The sequence below is a fragment of the Mastomys coucha genome, unplaced genomic scaffold (genome assembly GCF_008632895.1).
Source record: "Mastomys coucha isolate ucsf_1 unplaced genomic scaffold, UCSF_Mcou_1 pScaffold7, whole genome shotgun sequence".
Taxonomy (NCBI): Eukaryota; Metazoa; Chordata; class Mammalia; order Rodentia; family Muridae; genus Mastomys; species Mastomys coucha.
The window spans coordinates 100318148-100344501 of NW_022196913.1; the positions used below are offsets into that span (position 1 = coordinate 100318148).

The following is a 26354-nucleotide window of genomic DNA, read 5'->3' on the forward strand; positions in this document are numbered from 1 at the left end:
ACTGGTTGGCTAGATGCTCACTTTATACCAAGAACACTGCTTGAAAATAAGACAGAGACTCAGAGAGCTGCAGTTTTTGGTGAGGCGCTGCCAGAGAAGCACTTGCCAATCAGTAGTGGGTTGGCTGTCCCCCGAGTGGTCTGAGAAGAGCCCACCAACATCCAGGAAGCTATGTGCCTGACCTTTTAGGGTCACAAAGTGATTGCAGTGTGACAATTAGACAAGAAGCGCTTTCCTGGTATAAATGGCAGTGATGTGTGGGTGGCTGCTTGCCGAGTACAGAAGAGCTGAGGACAGGAGAGCATCTTTTGGAGTCCACCCCTAGTGAGCAGGGCTTTCTGGGGAGGGGAATTCACCTGTGTCTGCTGGGAACTGAACTCTGGGCCCTGGCTGAATGAAGCTAGCACTTGTGTGGAGGGGCACTCACTCAGCCTTGAAGGGCTTTGGTACTAGCACATTCAGAGATGAGTGTGACAACAGGTGGGCCCTGGATGAGCAAATTATGGCTAAGGTATATCTGAACCACAAGGGGATTTCAATAGGAGGAATATATGCTACGAGCCTTGTGCTCTCTGCTCCCAGTTCTGTGGCAAGGACAGTTGGCCAGCTGCTCCTTAGTATAAGGGCAAATTCCCCATGGAACTTTCAAGTGGCTTTTATGCTCAGTCAGTGCCAACTAAGCTCAATCTCATTGGTGTCCTGACTGCCAATGTCCTGGGTGGTTTGTAGGGGAGGGGGCAGGAAAGAGGTCTACAGGGATGGGAACTTGGAATTGTATAATGTGGGTGTTTCTAGGTACGACACCATAGTATCATTCTCCCGGTAAGGGCAGAAGTCATGTATGAGTCCACCAAGACCTGCTTGGCACTTTGCACATAGCTAAAGCAGTCCTCCCTTGGTTCATGGGACCTAGCACTTGAATACCTCATTCTCTATACTACTCTTTCCATTCTGGCCACCTCCTGAAGCTGTTTCAATGATCACTGAGGATAAGAGTCTCCATAGGGACTATTTTTTGTGGCTGTTTCCTGCACAGTTCACAATGCCTACAATGAGTGGTAAACTTTGCTAACACTTAGGGTAAATTCATCCCATACAGCTTCTGTGGCCTACACCACTCCACTGTGTGTACATAAAGGGCTAGGCATGGAACACAAGGCTGTTATCAGAATGGAGATAGGCTTCGTATTCTTCAGCACCTAGAATTCTTGCAATGATGAATGGAAATACCAGTGGGGAAGGGAACACGATTGATGACGGGTGGGGACGTGGTACTCAGTAAGACCAACTATCAGCTGTGGCCTTGTTTGTTGCCTGTGTGACTTAGGAACTCAAAGAGATCAAAGCAGGAATATAATGCCCACCACAAAGCTTAGCACATAAGAATTTCTCAACAACAATTACTTTTTTAAGAGGGTTCTACAAAATTGCTGAGTGGGTAAAGACACCTGTTGCTAAGCCTGATGACCCGAGTTTGATTCCCAGAACTTACATGGTGGAAGGAGAGAACTGACTCCTACAAGTTGCCTTCTGACTTCCACAGTAGGGTGTTCCCACACTTACATATGCTCAAATAAAAATAAAAAAGAGAGGGGAAAAAAAAGAATTGGTTAATAAATGCCTATTTTCCCTGTGTTTCTATTGTGTTATTCTTTTCAGACTGAGTCTTGTTATAAGGAACTGGCTGGATATGGTATAAGGCCCAGGCTAGCCTCAAAGTCCTCCTAACTTTTATCCCAAGGATAGGATTACAGACTCTTGCTACCATACTTGGCCTAACGTCTTCTTTCCTTTCCTTTCCTTTCCTTTCCTTTCCTTTCCTTTCCTTTCCTTTCCTTTCCTTTCCTTTCCTTTCCTTTCCTTTCTTTTTCCTTTCCTTTCCTTTTCCTCTCCTTTTCTTTTCCTTTCCTTTTCTCTTCTCTTTTTTCTTTTCTTTCTTTCCTTCGTTCCTTTGTTCCTTCCTTTGTTCCCCCTCTTTTTTTTTCTCTCTCTCTCTTCCTTCCTTCCTTCCTTCCTTTCTTTCTTTCTTTCTTTCTTTCTTTCTTTCTTTCTTTCTTTCTTTCTTTCTTTCTTTCAGAAAACCTTTGTTTGTTTGATCAATCAACCTATCTATTTTGTGTGTGTGTGTATCTGCATTTCTATGTTTGTAGGCATAGACATGGAGATCAGAGAATAACACATTAGAGTTAGCTCTTTCCTTCTACCATGTGGTCTGTGTGCCTGAAATCAAGTTGTCTGGCTTGGCGACAAGTGTCTTTACCACTGAGGCATTTTGCCAGCTGTTTGTTTTTATTTTTTAAATGAATAAAAGATCTCCTTCCCCAAGCCATTCCATATTGATACTAATAAGTCTCTCTCTTTTTCTTGCATTTTCTAGCATATCCCTTAAGCATTCCAGAAGGATTTTGAGAACCATTCTTTCCTAAATCAAAACTGGAATATTTGGGGAATTGGAAAATTTAGGTAAGTAAGGGCTGTTCTCTTTCTGAGTCTTTTGGAAACAAAATTTAGCTTTGAGAATGAAGATTTAGTCTTTGTAGCAGGATTTAGAGTACATTTTAGTGGTTTTGTTTGTTTTGTTTTGTTTTATTTTGTTTTTGTTGTTTTTTTTTTTTTTCTTTTTACAGTCCTTCCTGTGTTAGGAAAGCTGATTTCCTGTTCATCTATATCCTGGCCCTCTTTCTCAGCATTTCTTTCACTTGCTTGACTATAGTGCTTAACATGCTCTCCCTGCTGGAGAAGCCAGTCTCTCATAGGAGAATCAGTTGTCTTACTTTGCTGTGAGATGACTGGTCTGGGAGAGGAACAGGTCAGAAAGGGTCCTTTAATATGAAAATTAGGTGAGAACACATTTGGGACACATGGATGTTTGTTTGTTTCTCTCTCTCTTTTTTTTTTTTTTTTAAAGATTTATTTATTTATTTCATGTATATGAGTGCACACTGTAGCTGTATAGATAGTTGTGAGCCTTCATCTGGTTATTGGGAATTGACTTTTAGGAACTCTGTTTGCTCCGGTCAACCCAGTTCTCTCCAGTTAGCTGTCTTCAGACGCACCAGAAGAGGGCATTAGATCTCATTACGGGTGGTTGTGAGCCATCATGTGGTTGCTAGGATTTGAACTCAGGACCTTCAGAAGAGCAGTTGGTGCTTTTACCTGCTGAGCCATCTCACTGGCTCTGTGAGATGTTTCTTCATGCCATATTTTCTCCTCTCCCTCCATCATATGTTGAAGGCACGCTAAGTCCATGTCTATCCTTGGTGAGGGTAAGAAGTGAAGCCCAAGGGATTTCTGCAAACCTAGATTTTCCTGTTCTACTTGTCTTTGCTCCAGTGAATCTTGCTGAGCCTAGACTGTGACCTGGTGGAACTATGTATCATGTGCATTTCTTACTACTCAGGTGCTGTGGGTATTGAATGAAAAAGCAGAGATAGCAAGAAGAGTGTCCCATCTGATTTGCCCCCGAACAGGGCTTTTTCTTGATTACTGCCTCACAGCTGATCAATGAGAGCGTGTAGGGTCTCTTTTGTATGCCAGGCTGTTCAAAAGATTTGGTCTGATGTTGGCTATGCCTTTTCCTTAGCAGCAAGTCTCTTGGAGAAATAGTTTGTGAATCTCATGTCTTGAGTAGAACTGACTGCTCTCTGAACCGTACCGCAGCAGGAATGGACCGTCACACTGTGGCTTCTGTAGTTGGGTGTAACTTCTGTCTCTCCTCTGGCCACTCAGTTATTACCAGAAAGATTTATCAGAGTTAAAGTAGTCTTGTTTTCCCTACTGCTTACAGAGTCCCTGGTCCATGACCAGGCCTCTCAGTGGATGTGGAAATCTGAACTGATGAATGACTCTAATGGCAGCAGGCATGGCGTGGGATAGACATTCATACATACATAGCATGGTACTAGCCTTTTTTTTTTTTTTTTTTTTTTTTTTTTTTGTCCATCGTCCCTGCTGACCTGTTCCCAGATGGCAGAAGGGCAGAGGGTGTCCAATCATCAAGGCAGAGAAACTGAGAGCTGAGGAGCTGGCCTCTGCTACTATGGCAGTAGAAATAAGCCTCATGGTTTACCTTCTATGAACAGAGGAGAGGCCTGGCCAATCCTCTCCTGCTGCTGAAAGGCAAGGAAGTTTCTTCGAATTCAGTTGCTACACACAGTAGCCAGAGTGGATGCTGAGGTTCTAAGTAAGGCTCACAGTCCTGGAGCAGAGGTGTGCTCTGTATGAGCTCCATATTAGCACTCATCCATGTGGTTATGTTTGTGTAACAAATACTGATGTAATACCAGAAGCCTCTCTGCCCATCCCCTGCCTTCGCTAGCAGGACAGCTATCCTTTTCTACCCTTTGTGTCCCACTCAATCTTTCCTTTCTCACCTGCAAAATAAACCAGTGCCCACTTGGGTATAGACAGTACAAGGATTAAAACATCTGGCAGGGTGAAATAGCTGGAAACGGGGAGGCTTATTCATTGAGACTCTTTCTGATCTCTAGCCAGTCTGGCTCCTTACCTTGCTCATCCTGGTACCACTTTGGACATTCAACAGGAGGAGTTCATGCTTTGGATGAGTATATCCCTTAAGAGTTCAGGAGTTGGAATATCAAGTCTGTGATATACAGTATTAAAGACAGCACCCTAGGGACACGAGAAGCAATCATGAATAGCTACCCTGCCCCTTTAAAATACAGTGGGTTCGGGGGCTGGAGAGATGGCTCAGCCGTTAAGAGCACTGATTGCTCTTCCGAAGGCCCTGAGTTCAAATCCCAGCAACCACATGGTAGCTCACAACCATCCGTAATGAGATCTGATGTCCCCTTCTGGTGCATCTGAAGACAGCTACAGTGTACTTACATATAATAAACAAATAAACCTTTAAAAAAAATACAGTGGGTTAACTTTTATGCCTCTTGATTTCCCCCATCTGTTTCTTGTGGATGTACTCACTTCCCTGGCTGCCCTAAGATACTCTCCAGAAGCTTACTAGATCAAATTATCTGGTCTTGTATTTCCTAGCATCTAGAACCATGAGCTAAAATGAATCCCCTTTATTAATAAACTATCAGAACTAAGGGTGTTGTATAGAAAATAGACAAAAGATACTGATGACATTTATGTGTTGACTCTCCCCTTGCCCTTTTGGGTTCCTCCCTAGCGTCTCTTTCCATGTCTGTTATTCTTAGTTCTTTGCCAGACTCTGCCCTTACTGGCCTCCATTGGCTTTAATGATAGGGCATATGTGGGCTTCTGCCTTCCTGCCTATAGACACAAGCCAACACTACTCATTAGCCACAAGGTACATGTTGAAAGGTTGTTTCCTGTAGTCAGTTTTCACAGTAGTAAAAAGAACCTCTGGCTCATTGCACTCTACCCGTGACAGCAACGTCTTTTCAAACCACCTCCAATATTGGCCCATTCGTCTATTATGGTTTCTTGTGGTTTCATACCGAGGTTTTGATGCATTGCCTTTGACCTAGAGTATATTTTTAGTACTAAAGGCGGAGTTCAATGAATGTCAAATCATGAAAGCAAATGAAGAGGAGGGGTTTGTACATCTAAGGGAAAAATGTACTTAATTGTATCTCTTCTGATGACGTCTGTCTCTGATTATGCCTGGTCACATGCTTTCTTTGGTGATGACCATCATGATGGGTTCCGTTGAAGCGGGAGCAGCAGCTGGTCTTGCCTCTAAAGACAAGAGCATTTGTGAGTGTTACTCTAGCAACTGGACACCCAGAGAAACATGCATCCCAGCTATAACTAAACCAAGAATTATTATCAAAGTTAAATAATAATTCCACAGCCCAGCTGTGGAATTTGCAGGGGTTCCTACTGTATCTGCAGGCTTTGATATGCCTTGCAGAAGTGGCACTCTTTTTTTTTTTTTCTTGGCCCTCTGCCTTTCTTCCAGGACAATACATATTTAGTAGAAGGCTCTAGATCTTCTCTCACTAACTTGACCCTTTGGCATCAACACAGGCTTAAAGGACATAGTTAGGGACTCTAGTGTCGATTGCATGGCAGCCTCCTGACTTTGGTCTTCAAAGCAAAAGATGCTACTGAAGTCTACCCCTTCCGAACAAGGGCTACCCTGCCTGCATCCAGAAGCAGAGCACGCCCTGCCATCTGCTTAGGACTTCACAGTTCATAAAGTTCTTTCCATCCTGTCTGCTTTCTTTTATTGCACAAGTGTTTACTTTTTTACTGAGATGCCGCAGCGTGCCACTGTGCAGGGTGCCTGTGGTCCTGGAGGAAGAGCTCTTGTTCCCATGCCTAGAGAATTCAGAAGACCATGGCTAGAGTCTGGGGGTGATTGCATGGCCTGAGGTTGCTAGTTGTGGTGGCTTTCACATGACAACACAGAGCTTCTGTTTCTAGATGTGTCTAATGATGCCTTCTGCCTTCTTCCCCAGCTGTGTTTCCCCTCCTTTCCTATCCTCTCACGTCTTCTGACCCCCTTTCTGCCTCCACTTACCCCTCTCCTTACCAGCTCATTTCTTCTGAAGATGAGCAGCATTCTCTCCACAGTACTTTTGTGGGATGTGAATCTGACTATACAGAGCTGGGCTTGGGATTTGTGTGACTTCCCTTGAACACATGGCCTTAGCTCCTATCCTGTCTATTAGTATCTTTTTGGAATTATGGCAGGATGCTCCAGTTCCCTCCTTGTCCCTGTCAACTCTTCTGTGACAAGTCAGGTGCTATAGCAGGTTGAGGTGCTAGCTATGGATAATTTACTATCTCTATCATTAAAATATTTCTAGTTGTTGGTGGCTCATGCCTTTAGTCCCAGCATTTAGGAGGCAGAAGAAGGAGGATCTCTCTCTGAATTTGAGACCAGCCTGGTCTACAGAGTGAGTTTCAGGACAGCTAGGGCTACACAGAAAAACCTTTTCTTGGGGGTTGGGGGGAGTGAGAAGCTAGATATATTAGTCAGGATTCTCTGGAACAATAGAACCAATGTGAAATGAAAGATAGACATGTATCTCTATATCTATGTCTATTTGCAGAAGGATTTATTTTTCATAAAGCATTGATGGAGGTTATCACAGAGCTTGTGAAGTTTTAATAGTCTGCTATCTATTCCTGGAGACTAGAGAAGCTGGTGGTGTGCATAGACAGAATTATGAAAGATTGTCTCAGCTCAAGCACCCAGGCAGAGATGGAATTAACTCACTTTACCTGCTTCCTTATTCAGCTTTCTAGGCATCCTTGAGTCCTAGTCCTCAGTGGGCTGGATGATGCCCAGTCATACTGATGCAAGCTACTTACTGGACTCACTCTTCCTCCCTTGTCTGGAAACAGAAATGCCTTTAACCAGTTCCCTTAGTAGCTCTTGGCCCAGCCAAATTGACACACAGGGTAGACACAATGTATCTAACTATCAATTGAGACACTGGGTAGACACAATGTATTCAATTGTCTGAATCAGCTGGCTGACATCCACCTCAGGCCACAAGCTGAGTGCACTTAGACTGCTGAGGACACAAAAGCTCCCCTTTCCAATCCAAGTTTTGCAACAAGGAGACCAAGTTGAATCATGGTAAGTTATTGTCCTTAATCTGGCTGTGCCCCTGCGCTTTGATGTTTACCCAACACAAAACCCCCACTGATTGATGATACTTGCCTCATCATCATTATAGCTTGGTCTGTCATGACCACTGCTGTTTTTACAGCATCAGGCTGCTAGGACTATAGAGAGAGAGCTTTGGCTTTGCTCTGGTCTTACACCTTGTAAGCCATACAACACCTTACTTTCAAGCCGTGATGATAATTCGTCTAGGACTCTGGTCACTCCTTCAAATGTGTGTCTGCTGTATCACTCCCTCAGTCCCTTCTGCTGACGCATGCTAGGAGACCTCACAGCACACAGTATCGTATCTGCTAAGGAGTTGCTTTCCATGTTGCTGTAAGGGTGCTGGTGGAGGAGTATCTGGTTCTAGAAACATTGGTGGCGAGGAAGCTAATATTAGGGACATTGCTTGCTGAATTAGGGGACTAGCTCAGCTGTATTATTTTTCATGTCCCAAGCACGATGCATGTCTAATCTCAACTATTCATACTTACGCTGCCTATTCAGGAATGTTTTGGCTATTGTACCTGTGGATGTTCATTACAAAGGAGACAGTGGCTCAAACGAAGCCAAAGACCATGCACGGCTCTGAAGGACTGTAAGCCAGGTGGCCAGACATGGGTATTCAAAAGACTAGAAGCTTCTATTTACCTCTACCTGGATGGTGTCACTACTGAAGTACTTCTTTACCCTAGCAGCATGGTCTCAGTAACAGCTAGCTGCATCTTGTTCACAGGGCCTCTGTGTTCCATGCTAGCCCTAAGCTTCATCTCCCTCCTGTCAGGCATGATGCCCAGAAGGGCCCTGGGCTCCTGCTATTTTGCTTTCCATTCTGAGGTGGTATATCTGCTTTAGTTACTGCTCCTCCTGTCCCACTGTTTCCTTTCTTACTCTCTCCCATATTCAATTCTTGCCTTGTCCTTTCTCACTATTCTAAGACAGCCCCGTGAATCTTCCCTTGATGAGCCCTAGTGAGAGTCTGTAGCGCCAGTCTCTTATTTCCTTTAGTCACCTGAGCTGGAAGCCAGATTCCAGTCGGTCATTTGGAGACTCAGAGTATTGCCACCCTCCCCACCTACCCCATAACTCCCTGCATCTCCCCCACCCCCCACTTTCTCTATAGCATCTACTCCTTCTTGCAACTTGTGCCAGGAAGTCCTGTTTCCTAGTTGTAGCCTATTATGTTTCAGCCTACAGGCTGGAGGGCAGTCAGGGGGTGAGGTGGGGGCTCATAGACAGCCTCCATAGCCTGTTACACGTGGTGGTACGTCTTTGGGTTTTCCATTACATTGATCGCTTCCCCCAGGGTAGGCAGGCTTCTTGTGTCTGCAGGAGTATGAGAGGGCATAGACTGGAAATAGCCTTGTCAAAATAGACCAAGGGCAAAAGCTGAGAGGGGAAATGAGGCTGACCTGGGGGGAAGCATCGGGCAGGTGCTTCTTGAGGGGCTTTCCTCTGTGAAGGCTGACTGAAGTACTTCCTGTGACCCTTTAGACCTATATGGGGCCCCCATCAGACACAAGAACTTCCTGTTCCCCTTCACTTTTCAATATTCACAGAGCAAGAAGGGTTTGCTCAGTTCTTCTTTCTCTCTTTTCCCCTTTTGTTCCTGTCTTGGTGCATTTGGCCTGCTATAAGGAAGTGTGGCTCTGGGCTTCATGGTTGTGGAACAACAGAAGTTGATTTCTCCTGGTTCTGGAGGCTGAGCATCCCTAACGGTGTGCTGACAGCACTAGTGTGTGGCAAGGGCCTACTATTTGGTTTATGGCCAGCTGTCTTCCAGTTCTCACTTGGGGGATGAGGTGAGGCTGCTTGCTGGCATGTCTTTTCTAAGGATGCTTATTGTAGTGACTGGGTTCTAGTTTCATGACATTCCTTTCTCAAAGGTCCCATCTCCATGAGCCGCCACCTTGGAGATTAGGGGTTCAACATAGGAATTTTATGAGGACATAAACACTCAGCCCGTAGTAGCCTCCTTTGAAATATCTCTTGAGTGCACTCTCCTTCCTCATCTGGCATGTCAAGAAGATTTCATGTCACTGTAAAGCTGAAATAATTTTACTTTCTACAGTTCATATTGTGACCTGGGCTGCTTCAATATGCTCAAATTGATGACCAGTTGCATGCAAAACTCACTTTTGCCGGTGTGGTAGTTTTTCTACATGGCTTCATAGCCTTAGTCTTTCTGTATTCCATGATGTGGGAAGATTCATTGGAGTGTGTCTTAGTTAGCGTTTTCATTGCTGTGATAAAACACCATGACCAAAAGGAACTTGGAGAGGAAAGGGTTTATTTCAGTTTACAGCTTGTAGCCATCATCCGGGGAAGTCAGAGTAGGAACCTGGAGGCAGGAACTGATGCAGATGCCATTGAGGAAAGCTGCTTACTCCCCCTGGATTACACAGCCTGCTTTCTTAACGGTAGTTAGGACCAACAGCCTAGGGGTGGCACCACTCACGATGAGCTGAGCCTCCCACATCATTCATCAATCAAGAAAAAAAAGCGCAAAACCCTTTCCCACAGGCCGATCTGCTGGAGGTATTTTCTCAGTTGAGATTCCCTCTTTGCAAATGACTAACTCATGTCAAGTTGACATAAAACTAGCCAGGGTTGAGGCTACTTAATAATCTGGAACATGCTAGATTGCTCAAATCCTCTGGGATGCATTCCGGTAGCCATGGAGGCCGCAAGGCTGATATGGCAATGTCCTTATGATCCATGGGATCCATGGGAAGAGCCTGCCCTTTTTCCATGGGCTTTTGATGACTATTGGAAGCTCTAGACATTCCTCAGCTTGCAGCGCATTTCTCTAGCTGTTCTCCCATGGCTTACATATATATAGGCTCCCGTGGCCTATGCCTATAACTTTCTTCTTGTATGGATCAATTCCATGCATGTATGTATCTCAAATACTATACTGTGATAGTGTCTGCAGAACCGATTTCCAAGTCCCATCTTATTTGCAAGTACTGCAGATACATTAAGGTGCAAGAATAAAATGTTAACTCGGCACCGTACACACTGGTCATCCCAGCTCTTGGGAAGTAGGAGTGGGAAGATCAGAGGTTCAGGACTACCTTCAATTACATTGTGAATTTAAGGCTAGCCTGGGCTGCCTGAGACTTTGCCTCAACAACTCTAACTTTACAAGAAGAAAGAGAAACAAGCTCTATGGCTTTTTTTTTTTTTTAAGTAAAATATCTTTGGTTTTGTATTTGCAGTGATGTGGACAATCATATCATCTTAGTGTTCTCTGAAGAGACACTGTAAACAAGGTATTCTTAAGTTTCATAGGTTAGACCATGATCACGGCAACACAAAAAAAGACAAGGTTCTGGAGAAGGGACTGAGACTTGTACATTCTAATCTGTGTGCAGCAGGAAGAGAGAGATACTGGGTCTGTCTTGGGCGTTTGAAACCTCAAAGCACACCTCCAATGACACACTCCCCCAATAAGGCCACCATATCTCTAATCTAAGTCTCCTCATATAGTGCTATTCCCTGATGACTTAGCATTTGAATATGAGCCTATGGGGGCCATTCTCATTAAAGAAGCATACATATGTATAATTGGAAGCAAATACCTGCATAGATTTGGCACCTATGTATAAAGAGGGAAATTCAAAGCAGAAAAAAGAGTCTGGCCCCTCGTTTGGTTTATGGAGACACTCGGTCTTGGCCTCTGCTCATTGCCATGACAAATTCCTATCCTTGGCTTCAGCGTAAAATTTTCTCAGAATTACTGATACTGAGAACTTCAAGGACAAGGTATTAGCAGTTCCTTTTCTGGTGATGGCGTCTTCTTACGTTATGGATGTCTGTCTTCTTTTGTCTTCATGGTGGGGTCAAGGGTCCAGCATGAGAATATCTAATGTTTCTCATTCTCCTTTAAAAAAGAAATATTTATGTTACACTCATGCATGTGTGTGTGCGTGCGTGCGTGCGTGCCTCTGTGTGTGTGTGTGTGTGTGTGTGTGTGTGTGTGTGTGTGTGTGTGTGTGTGTGTAAGGATGTATGGAAGCATATATGATGGTCAGAACATACCTTGTAGGACTCAGTTCTTTCCTACCACTATGGAGATTCCTGGAAACTCAGGTCTTCAGGCTAGGCCACAAGCTCCATCCTCCAGAAAACCATCTCACAAGCCCCATTCAATATTTCTTCTTATGGGAAACTTATGAGCTCAGATCTCTGCCAATGCTACCTCATATCTTCTTCCTAACTTCTATCAATACCTCTTGTCCAATATAGCCTCATGGAAATGATGAAGTGTTGTATTAGTATAGAGGACCAGAGTTGATAGAATGAACATGCATATACACATACATACACACAAACACACACACACACACACACACACACACACACACACATTTATTAGAGTGGCTTATGGGTTGTGGTCCTGTCTTGCTACAGAAAGTCCAAGAACCCAATAGTTAGGTTAGTTAGATACTCTCACACTGCCCTCATGCTCACTGGCAAGCTCATCCATTCTGCAGCTGAGGCATTCCTTCACTGATATTAAAGCTTACTTCTTCAGGATTCTGACATGTACTGAATAGTTAGTTGTTCAGTAGACTAGCCTGATCTCTCAACTGGTCTTCAGTATACGTCAGAATCCTGAAGAAGTTAAAAAAAAAATGCCACTTATCTATGAGAGCATGGACTTGTAGATTCTTGCTACATTGGTCACAATCCATGAATAAAACTACATTGTTACCCAGATTTTTCTTGGTTGTATGCTCTTAAAGTTGGCTTCTGTAGCCTGTGGTTTGCTCTTTCCCCAGTGTTTTGAGCTCTTGAGTCTTATATTTTGGTCCAAGGATCCCAGTATGCTCTGCCTGCCCTAGCACTGGAGTAGGCCGTGACTTCTGTGATTGTCTTATATTCCCTGAACATAACAAGAGATAATTCTGAGACCAACCCAAATTGAGAGACATTCTACCAAATCATTCTTCTACAAGTCGATAAAGAATGATTGATGAAATTTCATACTAAGGAGACTAAAGAGGCTGGGGATGGCTCAGTCAGTGAAAGGCCTTTCTCATATGCATGAGGACGAGTTCAAGCCCTTGATCCCATGTGAAAAGGCTGGGTGTGGTGGCACATGTCGACAAACCCAGTGATGGCAGGATGGGAGGTTGAAGATCCCTGAAAGTCTTCTAGCTGGCCTAGACTTCTATGAGAGACCCTGTCTCAACCAAAAGGAGAGAAGGCACCATAGGTATGAAGGCCAAGGTTGCCATATGATTTCCAGATATGTACAGACTTGTTCCTACATACATATGCATGTACAAGAGTAACCAAGAACCCAAGCATGATAACATATGCTTGAAATACCAGCACTTGGAAAGTCAAAGCAGAAAGATTGACATGAGTTTATAACCTAGGCTACATAGACTAAGTTATATTACATAACACTGTCTTCAAGCTAAACAAATTAAAAAAAAAAAAAACAGGTTAAGAGTCTCATCAGCTAAGTATGATTTGTGACTTGGGTCAGAGTCTGTACTTGAAAAAGTTATTATTGAAGAATTTAAATGAAGACTCCTAATTAGCAAGTAGGACTAATTTGTACATAAAATTCAATTATACTGTGATAGTAATATAAATAAGATACCAAAATTTAAAAAGCCTCAGGCTATATAGGAATTCTCTGTATGTTTTAACTTATTTTCTCAGTATGACATTGTTTCAGACTGCAATATAAATAAAAATTACAAATACAGTAAGCTCTGGGTATGTTTTTGGGTATATTCACTGACTGAAAAAGACAGGTTGCAGTTCTGTTTTTCTTGAATTGGCCTATCTTATATAGAAATAAGACAGGTCCATATAGTACCTATTCATGTTTATCTTCACATGGAGAAATTCTAAGAAAAGCCTGCGTTTCTTCTTAATATAGATTTCTGGGAGAAGTGATCGGAAGGTGTGAGGCAATGGAAGCTTTTACTTTTTGATACTTTCTAATATAAGCAATGCTCAGATTTAGGGAATCATCAGCATCTGGGTTACATGTGTGTACATATGTATGTATGTATGTATGTATGTATGTATGTACCCCTCTCTTTCTCAAATGTTTTCCTGTATACACTTACTGTACAAACATGCTTAGTGGAGGGATGCTCACATCTTTTGGTTCCATTAACTACTTCCTCACATCTGACCCATCCCCAGGTATTTTTATACAGAGGCAGTGGGCAATCCATGCTGGTTCAGGGATGCCAGCTCCTTTTCTGTTTCTCAGAAGCCTTGCAATTGTTGGACTTTAAAAACGTTGTTTCTAACTCTGTATCATTCAGTCTCCCCAGAGAAATGAATAAGCTATAATTTGCTGTGCTAAGGAACTATGATTCATTCAGAGCTTTGGATCTTCAGCCCAAAAATTAGTGAATGGCTGTGGTTCATCTTGGGATTTTAAAAAGTTATTATGTTTTTAGGTACTTCCTCTGTGTATGTATGTGTGTGTGTGTGTGTGGGTGGGTGTGGGTGTGTGTTTGGTGTGTGCAAACAGGTACCTGTGTGTAGCACAGTTCAAGTAGATGTCAGATGACAATTTGTCACTATTTTCCTCCTTCTGTCCTGTTTTTAAGGTCAGGTCTCTCCTGTTATTTCTGCCGCTGTGTTGAACAAACTTCCATTCTTCTGTTTCTGCCTTGATCTCTCCTTAACTGTGCTTGGGCTGGGACTACAGACCAGAATCATGGCATCCAGCTTTTTAAATGTGACGATGAACTCAGGTTGTGCAGAATAGCCCTTTTACCTCTGAACCATCTCACCAGCTCGAGCATCCCACGATGTTTAATGACCATGACACATGAGACTAGAGTTTCTGCAAAAATTGCTTTCCTTTTGTGTGTGTGAGTGGTTCTTACTGGTAGTTCTGGCTGGCCTAGCACCTGATGTGTAACCGAAGGGAGCCTTGAACTTGAAACTCTCCTCAAGGAGCCCCGCAGTCACTGTACTATTTCCTTTAGATGAACTCATTATATAGACAAGCTAGTTTTAAAAAGAGAGGCATGTGAGTAGAAGCAATGTCTCTGAATGAGGGTTTTCTACAAGCCGTGAACTATTGCAGAGGTTGACCATTGTACCCTCCTGCTACAATGTGACATGCTTTCCTTTATAGATGTGCTTGACAAAGACCTCATGAGCCTCCTGCCCTGGATGGTCATTGAGTTAACTACCAAAAGAGCTCTCAGCTGTTCTTCCAGGTCTTTGCCCCTTTCAGGGCTCATGCTGTCTAGAACGGCCTATGCCATTCCTTGCAACATTCCAGAATGTCTATCAGCCTCACAGTTCCTAGTTGTGAGTTCTGTTTCAGCTTTCTGGGATCTTCCTTGCATGGTCTCTCTAATGAGCAGACTGTGAGCATTGACTCTACAGGCGGTTATAATGGTAGCCCAGGAATCAAGGAATCAAGAACAGACTGTGCTTCAGGAATGCTCGTTCATTGTGTCATTGCTTCTTCCAATGAGTCTTTGATGGGTGGGCTTCACTGTGGGTTGGGCCCTAAAGTTCACAGTAGACCTCACTAGGAACCAGTAGGTAAGTAAGATGAGGCATCACTCTTTTCTACAAGTATTCATTTGGGTGTTTAAGCTCTCCTAGTAGTTTTTTGCAAAGTGGCAAATGTTGACAAGCTATTATCCCCCAGAATTAATGGCCATATATCTCCAGACATTACCAATAGATGTTTGAACTGGCTATATATTCCCAGGTATTACCAGTATATGTTTGAACTGGCTCTATATTCCCAGGCATTACCGATAGATGTTTGAACTAGCATGAATTCCTGCTGCCACTATGTCACTTGCAACATTATCAAGCTAGTCATGGACATTCATGCTACTGTCCAGACTAAAAGCATGAAATATTAGATATCCTCTTATTTCAGTAGATAAAAGCCACATTTGGGACCTAAAGGTAAGAAAAGATTTTGAGAAGTCAACTTTTCAATGAAAAACTAATATTTGCCTCTTCAGTTTGGTAAATGACAAGGTATTCAGAAATTTGGAGATTAGTAGTTATTTTAGCGCCACATAGCAAAGTGTCTCTACCCTTTAATATATTCACTTCCTTAAACAGTCTGCTCTATATGTCCTTCATGAAGACAGAGAAGCCAGAAAAGAGGGCTTGCTTGTAGCTCCCTTTTTAGACCCCCACAATCCTCCAGATAAGTTGCCTCCGTAGGAGAAATAGCGAGTGAACAACCAAGCTCATCTTATTGTGAAGTCATTAAAAACACAGTTGTCGTTAAATGGACCTCTCCCTGGAGCTCTGGGATTTTTAAAAACTTACTTTTGAGAAAATAACAGTACAACATGAGACTTTGAGAAGCACACTACAGAATCTCCAAACATTTGGTAAATTCAGTGGCAGTGCTGGTCTAACTGTATGCTTATGTGAATGGGAAGGATGCAGATTTATTTAAAGGTTACTGGGCAAACTACCATCCAGTATAGTTTCTGTCATCAGACCTTGAAGTGACTAAAGGCAGAGGGGTGATCCTTCATTTGAATTAAAAATATGTGTGTGCTATCCTGGTGAGCATGCTGCTCTTCAGTCTTTCTAACTTACAAGGTTTTGACATTCAACGTAGACTCTAGCAAGAACCCTAGTGTAATAAGACATGGTTTTAGAAAATCATCACCATTTTCAAGGCTGGGCAGCAAGGATCGCTTTTGACTGCTGAGTAGTTTGACAGGAAGGCAAAGAGGGGCTATAGTTCTTCTGACCTAATGTCCTAAGCACACACTGAAGCAGGGAAGATGTCATTGGACATCTGACATTGTTCACCCAGCTTCCCAGTATGTGACTCCTGTATGCCTTGTGTGTCCTGTCTCAAGTTGGTGTTTCCATGGCAGGAACATGAGTTGATTTTTTTTTTTTCTCCCCCTCAGACAGGGTTGTGCTAGTGTTGAACTCTCGATCCTTTCCCCCAAGTGTCTGGATTACAAACATTTGTCTACACACCCAAACAAATTTTAGTGATACCACTGGTGTGCAGTGTTAGGACATCATTCCTCCAATGTATTGCCATGCATGAAATCTCTAGGATACGAACCAGGAGGGCTCTTCAAATTTTATCTCCTCTCAGTTCATGCCAGGCTTGTATGTACTGAACCTCTCCCAAGACTTGTAGCAAGTAGGACAGCAAGGTAGCAGCCGGTTTGTTCATTCAGTTTCTGTTTTACAACCTCAAGTTGACAGCATCCCCAGCACTTCCGAAAGTGAGTCATCTGATAAAGGTCGTCCTGATCCGATGGTTACCTTTTCTACTCAAGAAGAGAGTCACAGGTGGCTTTGATGGCAAGTTTCCAGAACCATTGACAGCTCTTCTTAATTAATGTACAAGTGGGCCTCCTCTGACATTTAGAAAGGCAGTGGTTACCTTTCAGAAAGTATTAATGTGTTTCCTCTGGGCCAGGGCCCTTGCTTTCCTTGCTTGTGGTTTTACAAGGTATTACCATGGACTGTTCTGGGCCACGCACCGCACTTCGGCCAGAGAGGTGTGAGGGAAGCCAGCCTTCAGCCACCTTGCCTTTCATCTAGTTCAGTGGCTCTCATGCCCATAGAAGAAACAAGGTTCAGGTCTGACAGGGTTTTGTCTGCCATATTGACTCTAGGAGACATGCTCGAAGGACAGATGATAGACCACTTCTTTGTCCCTCTTTCTACCCTGCTTTGTTACGAAATGCAGATAATCATTGCTCTTTAATTACAAGATTTTCCTGAGCTTTAACCCTGGATTGTACATTGCTGGCACATACTGAGGATTCCATAATTACCTATGCACCTAAACATAGTGCAATCATTCATTGCCTTGGAGTTAGGATTTCTCTTTTTCATTCTGTTTTACAGGTATAACTCATTTACTCATTTGACTCAATTCAGTGTACATGAACACATCCTGAGACTCTGTTAAACACTGGAGTCCTACCAATGAGTAGCCCTGTTTACCCTTTCAGACTTCTGGGAAATGTAGAGATATGACAGAGGGGCAGGCTGATCAAGCTGGGCTGATAGTAGAGGCAGTGATCAGTGGAGAGCCAGCTGGTCCTGGACCCTTCAGAAACCCACCTGGGCCTGAAAGCAGCATTACATTATGTTCACCCACGTCTCTCAAGGCTGACTGTATCATCTAAACTGACAGGCTACACAGATGTTCCCAGAATGTGACTAGCTTTTCTCTAGGAAGTTGCCTTCTTTAAGCAATATTTTAAAGCTCTTGAACAAAAGCCAGACACGTGGCACACGCCTTTAATCCTAGCACTTGGGAGACAGAAGCAGTTGGAGCTCTGAGCTTGAGGCCAGCCTGGTCTATAGAGAGAGTTCCAGGACAGCCAGGGCTACAGAGTGAGACTCTGTTTAGAAGAAGAAAAAATGTTCTTTATCAAGTTCACATTTTAGAATATTCTGTCCCCCTCCCCGCTCCCCCATTTGGAATTGCCCAAGAAAGTCATTATTTTGTGATATCCTCAGACTCTCATTAGTGCTAGAAGATGACTAATTTGAAGTGGAAAAGTGAAGGGTTTTCTGAAGTGTCCCTTTCTGCACCTCTGCCCTTACTGTCAAATCAAGTAGTTATTTCTGATAAGTTCTTGAGCTTCTCTGAAGCAGGCCAGCTATGGCTGGTTGTGGGTGGTGCTGATAATGACTGAACAGACAACACAAATGAGGTGGGGGTGGCCTTTTCAGCCATTTCGCAGTAATGAGGGGGTTGGGTAGTAGCTAGGTTAGTAAAATGCTTGCTTTACTGTGTAAGCATGAAGAACTAAGGCTTGGGAGGCGGAACTTTTTTTTTTTTCCAAGACAGGGTTTCTCTGAATAGCCCTGGCTGCCCTGGAACTCAACTTTGTAGACCAGGCTAGCCTCAAACTCAGAAATCTGCCTGCCTCTGCCTCCCAAGTACTGGGACTAAAGGCGTGCGCTGCCACCACCACCTGGGAGGTGGAACTCTTATGGCTTGCTGGCAAGCCAATTTAATCAAACCAATGAACTCTAGATTCAATGAGAGACTCTATCCAAATAAATAAGATAGAAAGAAATTGAGGAACCCACCCGATTGTAACCTGTGGCCTCCACAAACACATAGGGACACGTGTCATACACATATATGAACATGTACACCCGCAAACAAAAAGAAAAAAAGAAAAAAGACCTACTTTTCCTTAATACTGAATGCAATAAGAAAGCTTTCAGAATATTTAGAGATGCCTGTGGCCACTGAAAATGTAGTTCCAGATGGACTGAGCTGACCAGGAGACAGAACCTGGACAGTACAACTGCCATTAGAATGCTTTGTTCTTCTCAGGGTATTTTTGCCCTGAATCTTCTTTCTGGACTCTGAGCCCTTGAGCCCTTGGCACGCCAGTAGTTGGGCCTTCTGGAAAGATCATAGACTCTGGAAACTGTCTAAGAAACTGATAGCCATCTATACATTTCCAGCAACACTTCCTTGTTACAATGAGTTGACCATGTGAGTGTCAGTCTTCTTATCCAGTAAAGGAAAGGAAGGGTGGACTGCTTAGTTAGAATGACTATAGATGCTGTAACAACTAAACCTTAATATTTAATTGGAAATAGCCCCTTTCTTACATAACAGCTTAGACAGGGTATAGCTGGTGAGTACTGTAGGCTGTAGAACCATGTAGGCTGCTCTTCATGCAGCACAGACCTCTTCTGGTCACCCTCTTGCCATCCCTAGGACCAAATGGCTAGTAGAAGAGTTCTACTCAGTTACTTTCAGAAAACTTCTAAGAGACTAATATATTAAAAAGCACATATTAAAGGGTGTGCCACATAGTGCATAAATACGTATAAATGCATTATAATGTGTCAAACAGGAAATAAATCATGCATTGTTTCTTCTTAATTTTCCCATTTGTTTATCTTGTGTGTTATATGCATGTGTGTATGCCACTAGGCATGTAGGTATCCATGTCAGGTTTGGTGACATCTTTACTTGATGAGACATCTCAGTGGTCTCATTAATCATTTTTTATGGAATTAACATTTAAAATATTTTTTCTAGGGTTTGGAAATATACAGTATAGTGTTACATTATTGTTGTTTTATTGTTATTATCTGTACTCTTTCTGCTATACCATGGCAAAAGAAAAGTTTACTCCTTCTAACTATAGTCTGGTACCCACTGCCCAGCCTCTTTCTCTTCTCCTCCCCACTGCATCCTCCAGTGTGACATTGTACTCTAAATATCTGAGATCAACCTTTCCAATTCTGCCTATGAGTGATGCTCCTATGGCACTTGGCTCTGTGTGTCTGGTTCTGTCACCTGCCACAATGACCAAAGTCCTCTACTTTCATCCACATTGTCACAAGAAGCAGGCTTTCAGTTTTGTGGGATTTTCTGTTGTTACGGTTGAATAGTATCACATTGAGCATGCCCACCACAATTTCTTCATCGTGTGATGGACACGTAGGCTTTTCTATCTCTGGCTATTGTAAATATAGCACTGCAATAAACATGGGAAAGCAGATGTATGTTCCACATGCTGCTTGCATTTCCTTTGGACACGTACCCAGGCGTAAGACTATTGGAACATACAGTCTTTCTATTTTTAGTATTTTGCGAAGCCTCCAATCTGTTTTCCATAATGTCTGTGCTAGTTTACATTCCTACCAACATTGTGCAGGGACAGAATCTTTTCCTGAACATTCTTGTCAGCCTTTATCGTTTGTTTTTCTGACAATAATTAGTAGGATAAGGTCAAATCGTTTCAGTGTGCCTTTGATTGAAATTTCCTGATCTTTAGTGATAGTAGAAATTTTTTCATGTCCTGTTGGCCATTTGTGTGTTTCCTTGGGCAAGATGTGGATTTCTTAATGTAATTATAAATTGGAGTATTTGTCATTTGCCACTGTGTCTTTGATATTCTTTATATATTCTGGTCCTCCCCCCATTATCAGATGTATAGTTTGCAAACATTTTTTTTTCATTTTATAGAATGTCTCTTTATTCTGATGGTAGTCTCCTTTGTGTTTTTGGTATGACAATCTTTTTTGTCCATATTTGATTCTTCTTTTTGTGGATTTTTTTGGTGATGGTATCAAAGAACAATCAGTATAATAACTTGGGGATTTCTCTTAAATCTTATGGTTTTGCGTCTTACATTTAAGTCTTTAATCCATTTTGAAATTATTTTTATAACTGGTAAGAGGCAAGAAATAGAAGTCTAGTTTTATTCCCTGTCTAACAACTTTCCTGTTTATTGAGAATGCTGTCTGTTGTCCTTTCTCAACTAGTGAGAGATCTTTACTCTTGTTAATTTCAGTAGACTTGTCAGCAATGGGGGTACCTCCCTGTAATCTCAATACTTAGGGAGGCTGAGATAGGAGGATTGTCATGAGTTTGAGGTCAGCTTGGGCTACATAGTAAGTATGATGCTAGCAGAGATTTGTTATCAAACTATCCAACCAGCTAACCAACCAACCAGCCAGCCAGCCAACCAACCAACCTACCAAAGAAACAGAAATCAACAGACTGAAGATGTGTACGTTTACTTGTAGGTCACTTTTCTTTTCCCTTGACCCACATGTCTGTTTTTGTACCCTTCTTGTGATATTTTGATTGTTACAGTTTTATAATTGACTGAATTCAAATATACTGTTCCCTATTTGTGCTTTATGTTCAGGTTGGTTTTGACTTTTTTGAGATTGTTTTCTGTTTCCAAACAAATTTTAGAATTCTTTTCAAATTCTGTTAAAAATACTAACAAGATTCGATGGGGAATGGATTCAGTCTGTAGATTGGATTAACTTAGCAGCAAAATTCATTCTTCTCACTTAACATGGGATGTCTATCTCTTTCTCTTTGGGTTGATCCATTTTTGTGTGCCTGCATTTATTTATTTGTGTGTGTGTGCTTTCCTTGCTTCTTTCATTTTTGTTTATTTGCTACTGTAAGATGGATTGCTTTTTATATACTTATTTCATATATTTTGCTATAGGTATGTAAAAAAAAAACTTTGTATATTAGTATTGTATCCTGGATCTTTCTTAATTTGTTGCATTTTTACTGCAGTTTTGGAGATTTTCTATGTATACACTCATAGCCCCTTGTTAAATACATCACCTTAAAAGTGGCATATAGCCACTCCTGTTCTAAATGATAAACTCTAGAAGAGCTCCAGGATTGGAGAGGTAGAGGTGGATAGTAGCTATTCTTCATCATACACATCTTACATCTTAATGTTATACAAGAATAAATGAGATTGGGTTGTAAGTATACCCTGTTGTGGCATAGTCTGTGTCTTAGTTAGGGTTTTACTGTTGTGAACAGACACCATAACCAAGGCAACTCTTATAAGGACAACATTGAAGTTGGGCTGACTTACAGGTTTGGAGAGGTTCATCAAGGGAACCTGGCGGCATCCAAGCAGGCATGGTCGGGAGAATCTGAGAGTTCCACCTCTTGTTCTGAAGGCAAACAGGAAAAGACTGGCTTCCAGGCAGCTAGGATGAGGGTATTAAAGCCTATGCCCACAGTGATACACCTACTCAAAAAAGGCCACACTTCCTAATAGTGCCACTCCCTAGGCCAAGCATATATAAGTCATCGCAGTCTGCAAACTACAGAATCCATTTGACAGTGGACTTTTCCTCTACATTTTCCTAATGCACATTTATATTATAAGGTTATTAATTTTGAGCATATTTTTAATAAACTAATTTACAAACTCCTAAATGGATGCTATTTTTAATACTTTGGGTGGGATTAGGGAGAGGTAAATCTTCTTACTGAGCTTATCAATGCTTTCCCAAAAATTGTTAATTGACAGATTTATGATGGCTCCTGTGGGGCTGTATGGCCACTTCTTCTCCATTTATAAAATATTGCTACTAAGAACTGAGCAGCATCTTAGCAGCATCTGCAGGAAAGTTTGGGTTCAGTGTTGAGGAGGAAGTTTTGGTAATTGATGTATTCAAACATAGTGACAATTTCCTGTTGCATAAAGGGAGCCATTTCTTTGGGAGTTTCCCTGAATAATTAAAGTATTTACAATGTTTAGTGGAGCCAAGGGCCAAGTGATTGCATGTGTGAATTTATTTTTGTCCCATCAGCACTTTTAATGATCCCCAGTCTGTAGCACTCCCCAAGGTGACAAAGGACAAAAGCCTCAAAGAGATTGTGTTAAAATATGGAGCATGGAGATGCTGGCATTTGCTCTGTCTGGGTTGCATTTTTTCCTGACCTCATGAAAAGGTTCATGAAGGGTTTTTCTTGTTTTGTTTTTTGGTTTTGTGTGTGTGTGTGTGTGTGTGTGTGTGTGTGTATGTGTGTGTGTGTGTGTGTGGTTTTTGTTTTTTTTGTTGTTGTTGTTTTGTTGTTTTTTTTTTTTTTCAAGACAGGGTTTCTCTGTGTAGAGAACTCACTCTGTAGACCAGGCTGGCCTCGAACTCAGAAATCTACCTGCCTCTGCCTCCCAAGCGCTGGGACTAAAAGGCCACCACCGCCTGGCTGTTTTTGTTTTTTTTTTAAATAGGTATTCAAGATAGAGATATGAACAAGTCAGTGATTGCAAGGAACTCACTGTATGGCAGGGGCTGAGGTGTTGGTATTTGCAGGATGAATAATGAAATAACATATAGTTAATTCTTTGCTATAGTTGTGCCTTATAAAGGGCTGCACACACTGAATTAGCCAGTATGAAAGCATTGCCCCAGACAAAACAGAGTTCTGTCCCTGAGAGTCTCTGACCCGTGTGCTTGTCAGCCCTTCCATACATAACCTTGTTTGGTGTGTATCTGCTAAAGGTGCTATGTTTTATGTATCTCATTCACTAGCATTGAAGCCATGCCAAATGGCAGCAGACCTCCTCCTGTCTGAAGGAGCTTCTCTAACACATACTTTCTTTGTAAAGTACATTGTAGCCTTCGGAAGCTTAAGAACATCAGACAGCACAGAAATGCAGGGGAAGAAAATGTTCTGCAATAGACTTTGACCAAGATTCTTCTTTAAAGGCTAAGGAACAGAACCAGAGCAGAGTCACCGGGTAGGTTCAGTGGCTTGAAACGTTCACTGTTCTGTCAGTGAACACAAAGGACTGGATAATTACAAATACATTTTAAATGAGTAGATAGAATCTTAAATACGGAATCTAGAAAAGAGAATTTGAGAGAATTGGGTAGAGCGCTTGCCTAGCATGCACAAACCCTGAGTTAGAGGCCTAGCATCACTTAAAGTGAACACAGGGACACATGCCTGCAATCCTAGCACAAAAGTTCAAGGTAGTCCTTCGATGCATACTGAGTTTGAGATGGCATGTTTACGTGAGATTTTGTCTCCAGATTAGGAACTGCACTCTCCGTTGTAATTAAACACAACCAGAGTCATTGCCCTGCCCCCTGAAGTGCAAATTTGTCAGAGGATATGCAGATGATGAGCTTGTCTAGAGCCAGGCTGACTTTCTCTATAAGGGGTCGAAGCTTGATGGATATTTCAGGTTTTGCCAGCCACGTAGTCCCTGTCAATCCTGCCAGTCAATTTTCCTGATTCAGCATGAAGTAGCCACAGGCAATCTATTGTAAATGCATGTGGTTCTGGACCAAGAAAAGTTTTGGGTTTCTACACTACATTTTGAATTTCATGTAATTTTCATTTTCACAGAACACTATTTGTCCTCTGGGTTTTTCTTGAAACTCTTTTAAAATGTAGAAATCGTTCTTAGCTCATCGGCTAAAGCAGATGATAACCAGATTGATCCTGAAAGCTCCATTTTGTCAACTCTGGTTCAATACTACTAGGTAGTATAATTTTAAAAAGGCTAATTTTTTTAAAAAAAAGATATAATGAAATTTAAAACTTACCTAAGTCCCAAGACCCAGTAATTTTTCAAAGACAACACATAGATATGCATACATAGGCACATGCATCCTGTAATGATGGAATGTACTTATTCTACTGAAAACATGTGGTCCTTTTTGAGCATCATGGATAGATCTGTACCTAAAATGTAATGGCAAACTGTGAGGCTGGGACACTTGTCTTTCACTAGCATCATTTGGTGCCTCTTTGGTTTTATTGCTGTTACAAGGCACATTGCATAACTTCTCTCCTACTATATGCTCAACAGAGATGATCCTGGCTCAATTCAGAGATAATCCTGGGGTAGGGGGTAGAGACCCTTCAAACACTCAGAGTGAAATAAGTTATGCAAGTGCTTTGCTTGTTGAAGTATAAAGGACATACAAATGAGTCCACTGTACTTCCCCAGTTAGTAGTTGCCTTCTGTGAATTCCAGGACCAGAGAATGGCTCTCCGAGACCAGTGCTCATTATCCTGCTTGTGGACAGAAAAGCAAAGAGTCCAGGGTGGATGGCAGAGGAGGGGTGGAGTATTTGTACAAGCCTACCAGGCTTCATATCTAGGAGACTCTAGGTCTTAAATATTATATCCTTGTATCAGGATCGCAGCATGTTATTTCTCTAGACTTTGTGTCTATGTCTCTGCATCCAAAGGATAGGAAGTGACTATGGCAAAAAAATAGATGGATTCTGCTCTTAGATTCATGAGACATTCAGGATTGTGGTGCTTTGGTAACTAATACTGCTTTTGTAACTAGTTAAGGAGCTGCCCCTTCCTTAATTATTAAACATATATTTGCAACTCCTGAACACCGGGTGCCTCATTTGTGTTGGCAGGCCTCCCCAAGTCTGTCAGACAAGATCTTGATCTCTAGTGACCTCATTTTTCTACATCAGCCATGATGTTGTGATGTGTGACTGAGTGGCAGATTATAGTTATTCCTGTGTGCTATGGGATCAGGCAGGATACCAGCCATGATGACCTTCCTGTGCTCAGGGCTTTGGTAATGATTTATAGCTAGGTAGATGAGTTGTTGAGATTCCTCCCAGAATTGTGCTGTTAACACACACACACACACACACACACACACACACACACACACACACACACACAAAGGTGTGTGTGTGTGTGTGTGCGTGCGTGTGTCATACCAGTATACATACAAGAATTCAGAAATAGGTCAGCTGTTCTAGTACACACCTGGAATCCCTGCACCTGAGAGGCTAAGGCAGGAGGATTACAGGTTTGAGGACAACCTGGTCTACATGGTGAGACTACATGTCAACAAAACAAAAAGAAACAAAAATATTGAAAAATAGCTTTAGTCTTATAACACAGAGGAGTGACTGATGGCACTGTAGCATGGATATTGACTGAATTTGTTTTCTGATCATTCAAACATAAGAATGATAGTTTAACATGGTTGTCTGATGGGGAAAAGACATTATGTAAAATTTTGGGATGGCGCAGTGATAAGAAAGCAAAGAAATAAAGAAGACAATCACTCAAGTCAAATAACTTTGACCATAGCAGGAAATTTGTATCCAAAATCATGCCTACAGTTCATTCCTTGGCTCAACAGAACTGTCAACGCTTAGCTTAGCTACTATGGAGGTAAAATCCTTTGGTGATGTGAGGGTCATTGAAGTACAGCCTTATTACAATGAACTCCAGTGTCTAAAAATTGTTCTTACTTTGGGCTTGTACCATAGTAAGAGCTAAGATTTTAAGCTCTACTGAAAACAAAACAAACAAACAGAGACTTTATCTATTTATGTTCATTAAAAAAAAACCTAGTAGTGATGTATTATTTTAAAATATACAGTTAATATATTTGGTGTTATTTAAAATTATATTGAGAAAAACGTACATATTTTTAGTATTGCTATAGACAAGCATCTACATAAAACTGTTCAATTGATTGTTGTTTTATATCAAACAACTTTTATAATACTC

At 42.0% G+C, this 26354-nt stretch overlaps 1 long non-coding RNA gene across 7 annotated transcripts in view; it reads left to right on the top strand.

Annotated features, from left to right (window-relative positions):
• The window catches only part of LOC116082619, a 214574-nt gene that overhangs the window by 135116 nt on the left and 53104 nt on the right, over positions 1-26354 (top strand). For all 7 annotated transcript variants that reach the window (XR_004115366.1, XR_004115369.1, XR_004115370.1 and 4 more), the window contains one exon: positions 2378-2463. This is a non-coding gene — a long non-coding RNA (uncharacterized LOC116082619). The remainder of the gene's footprint in view (positions 1-2377; positions 2464-26354) is intronic.